The sequence below is a fragment of the Rousettus aegyptiacus genome, unplaced genomic scaffold, assembly GCF_014176215.1.
Source record: "Rousettus aegyptiacus isolate mRouAeg1 unplaced genomic scaffold, mRouAeg1.p scaffold_m13_p_17, whole genome shotgun sequence".
In the NCBI taxonomy this organism is placed as follows: Eukaryota; Metazoa; Chordata; class Mammalia; order Chiroptera; family Pteropodidae; genus Rousettus; species Rousettus aegyptiacus.
This window is the reverse complement of record NW_023416292.1, coordinates 10,913,086-10,917,280: the sequence shown is the minus strand read 5'-3', so window position 1 is coordinate 10,917,280 and position 4,195 is coordinate 10,913,086. Positions and strand designations below refer to the sequence as shown.

General features: G+C 41.6%; 1 pseudogene; it reads right to left on the bottom strand.

Annotated features, from left to right (window-relative positions):
* Positions 1–2,137: 2,137 nt before the first annotated feature.
* Positions 2,138–2,256, bottom strand: LOC118612996 (annotated as a pseudogene).
* Between the last annotated feature and the right edge of the window lie 1,939 nt (positions 2,257–4,195).

Genomic DNA, 4,195 nt, shown 5'->3' with positions numbered 1-4,195 from the left:
CCTCCTTTACAGTCATTCTCTCACACCCTCACTCCAGGCAACCTTTGATATGCTTTCCGTAATTATCAACCAGTTCTTTTTCCTTTTCCATAATTTCGCATAAATGGATTAATGGAAATATGAACAGTAGCCCCGCTTACCTTCTTGAACTTTACCGCACTCATCTGCCACTTAGTCTCCAGCCACAGGTTTCAGAAATGCTCAGCCAGTTTGGGGAGCATTTTGTCTGGCGATGCCTTCCGCTCTGGTACCCTGCTCTGCAAACTCAGTCACTTAAACTCTTCTCATCAACGTGTTGAGACGATTCTTTTATTTGTAGTGTGGCCTTTATGTTCTGCATAGAGACATTGCCACCATTTGACCCTCTTGCCAAGACGAGGGGTGTAGAATAATAGATCTGGTCTTTTGTTTTTTAAATTTTCTTTAAATTAGATTTATTGACATAACATTGGTTACTAACATATAAGTTCCAGGTGTACAATTTTCTATCATCCGTATATTCCACCGTGTGCTCACCGCCCAAAGACAAGTCTCCTTCTGCCCCCATATATTTGACCCCCTTTACTCTCTTCTCCACCTCTCTTCCCCTCTGTTGTTTGTGTCTATTAGTTTGTTTGTTTGTTTGTTCATTTGTTGCTTTTTGTTTTATATCCCACCTATGTGCAAAATCATATGGTTCTCGTCCTTTCGCATTTGAGTTATTTTACTCAGCATGATCCTCTCAAGATCCAACTGTGTTATTAAAAATGGCAATATGTTATCTTCTTTATGGCTAAGTAGTATTCCATTGTATAGATGTACCACATATTCTTTACCGATTCTTCAATTGAAGGACACTTCGGTTGTTTCCGTGTCTTGGCTATTGTGAATAATGCTGCCATGAACATAGGGGTGCATATATCTTTACAAATAAACGTTTTTCAAATTTTTCAGGTAGAGCTGGCCTTTTTGCACTTTGGAGTAAAGCAGCGATTTCATGTAGAGAACAGCACTCTGGAGACCAAAGCATTGGGTTTATTATCCCTTGGTACCTTTTAGAGCTTCTTTCCAAACCGTGGACTGTGCTTTAAGGGTTTAGGTAGCAATTTTTCATTTACAAAAACAAACAAACAAACAAACAAACAAACAAAAAACCAGTACATATGCACCAGGATTACCAGCTCACTGTAACACCAAAGAAAAATGTCCTCCAAGCAAGACGGGGGGTAGCTGCTGAGTGATGCATAAAGATGACAGTAGAAAGTAGTGCCATCTGGTGTTTTAGAGATGATGATATGAAAGAGAAAATACAGTGCCAGCGACAACAACCCCTCAGAAAACAAGGAGAGTGGCAAAGGTTTCTGTTCTGCCCACTCTGTTTCCTTTTCTGTTCCACTTTTCTCAGTTTACCCAGGCACCAAGCTCTAAGCGTTAGTCGCTGAATGAGTTATTGCCTTAAGGAGCCTGCATTTGAACAGAACGTGTCCAGAAATAAGGCATCAATAACAAAGAAACAATGATACAGAGTTTCTAGCAGCAGTAACAGACTTATGGGGGGATTTCAACTGTGCCTGATTGTGTTTGTGTGTGTGTGTGTGTGTGTGTGTGTTCCACAGAAACTTCATTTCCTAAGAGGCAAGTCTTGAGAATTACATGTATTATTAAGTGTATTCCCCACAACAGAGTACCAAACAATCATCAAAAAGAATAAGATGCATTTATACCTGTATGTTTGTGCATAAATTAATAATAATAATAATAATAATAATAATACTAGTAAAGCATATATGGAGAAAAAAGGATGGAGATGATTTATTATACTCTATTAATAGTGGTCATCTCTGGAGGGTAGATTTTTGGGGGGAGGAGGACTTTCCTTTTCAAAATTAATTACTCTTGTAGTGTTTGAACTTTGTATAATCCGGATAATCAGAAAAATGAGCAATAAAACTCAGGGGAACTGCCAGCTTTGCCTAACCGAAGACTCTGGAAAATCATAAAGCAAGCAACATATAAAACGCATCAGCTTAAGTGTCTAGATAATGATTTTCTTATTTTTATTTTTATTATTATTATTTTTTAGGCAAGGAAATCCTTTGTTGATCTCACAGATTGCAAAGACCTTGTCAGCTTACAATCCCTTATTTTCTTATTGTTACACCTACAGCACCTGGTCTTCCTAGGTGGTCTCCCGTCCAAGTACTAACCAGGCCCGACCTTGCTTAGCCTCCGAGATCAGACGGGATTGGGCATGTTCAGGGTGGCATCGCTGTAGACTTAGCTTAAGTATTTAAGTATTTTCCTTAGGTTCAATTAAGAGAGAAGATGCTTTTTATTTTAAGAATGTGAAGGTGAAGAACCCAAGTTATATTTTCTGTTTCACAGACAATGAGCATCTCACTTCCAATGAGTTAAGGGAAGTTTCGTAAAGAAAGGAAACTTACAGAGCGATGGCCGTGAGAGAGAAAGGAGAAGAGCATAACAAGAAGCAAGGATGTGTGCCAAGAGAGGAGTACACAGCTGGATTAGAGTATTGCAAGGACAGTTTTGAGAAGGGGATCGGTAATGATGGGGGAGACAGCAGCAGCAGCAGCCGCCGCCGTCGCTAAGCAGTGTGTGAAGCACTTCGTGTGGCTCACCTCATTTACTCCTCACGTCAGCTCGGGGAGGACCCCAACTGCTTTGAGCCTCACATCCTTCCTTGTTAAATGGGTAATTTAACTGTCTCACGCACAGGCTTGTTGTGAGAATTGAATGACATGATGGGTATACAATGCTTAGCATGGCGTTTGGGACACGGTAGGATGTACTGCCTGTTAGCTACGGTTATCATCCTATCTCCACCTTATAGACGTGGGCACGGAATCTGAACCTTGCCCAAGGTCCAAGAACTAATAAATGCCAGAGCCGACATCTGAATCTGTGCTCGTCTGTTTCCAAACCTGTTTCAATATTCATGCGAAAAAGCTACAGTTTGGAGTCCTGTAGAAACTCCCTGAGGATTCCACTGGTTTTGATGATGGTTTTGCGGTCATGATGTACAAATATGCCCGATTAAGACCGATTGTTTTAGTATTGATGTGTTGGTGATATAAGCATTATTAGAGACGTCAACAGAAACAGATCATGTGTTTTCTAAAGACAAGACTGTGCTCTAGAGGTAGAATTATTAGATTAGAATGTATTTTTCTTAGACTAATACACACGCATAGTTTGTGACCACCATGTTTTCAAAGGCCAGTATGAGAGAACAGCATGTTGCCCCGTGGCGACTCTGGCACCAAAGTGACAGAAGGCTCGGCCCAGGACTCTGACTCTCTGGCATAGTAATTTTGCCAGTGTAACGGAACCTGCTCCAAGGAAAAGCTTATGATGAGACGGGGCAGGTTGCAAGATGTTACCTTAGCTGCTGCTGCTTTGTAAGGATAAATCAGGACACGTCACCTTCTTTAAGGAAGTTATTCTGGCAACTGAAGAGGAGACCAAAGACAGGGGAGCAAAGAAGAGAGGGTGGCATGTCTTTAGTCAGAGGTCAGTGATGCCGAAAGCTGGGCTCTCTGGCCAGGAAGCGTGTTTTAAACAGGCAAGTCCATTGTCATGTGTGCTCTGATGGAAAATGCAGAGCCTGGAGTAGCAGCGTAGGGTGGTGCTGACTCTAGTGCGGCTTGTCCTAAACGGAATTGATTTCCTGCCTTTGCATGCTGGGGAGACACTCCTGGTTAAGTTATTCAGACTGAAAAAAAAAAGAAAAGAAAAGTTTCCTGAAGGAACAGGGATTGAGAAATGAGGGTGTATTAAAAGGGTAGCAAGAATGGGGCTCACAGGGCAGATGTTTTAGAATCAGGCCCGTATACCTGGCATAGAGTGAGAATCATGATGGGCAGAGAAGAGTCACTTGAATATAACCCAAAAGCCAGAGCAGGTTAGTTCAGCCTATTCATCTCTCTTGTCTGGCACCACCATCTGCTCTAAGCCAAACTCACTGTGAGACACAGTTGGTTGGTATATGAGTTGATAGTACCTGTCTGTTCATAGTTCACAGGAGGGAATTTGAGGCAGAAAGCAGATTCTTAAACTGCAGTCGCCCATATCCACTGGGCTTCTGTTTTCCCAAATATGTAGACAGAAGGAAATCTTGAACTTGTAAAAATGACAGGGGAATGTCCATTCACTTAACCACATAGGAAGTGCCTGTTTCTCTCATCTCCAGGTTGGA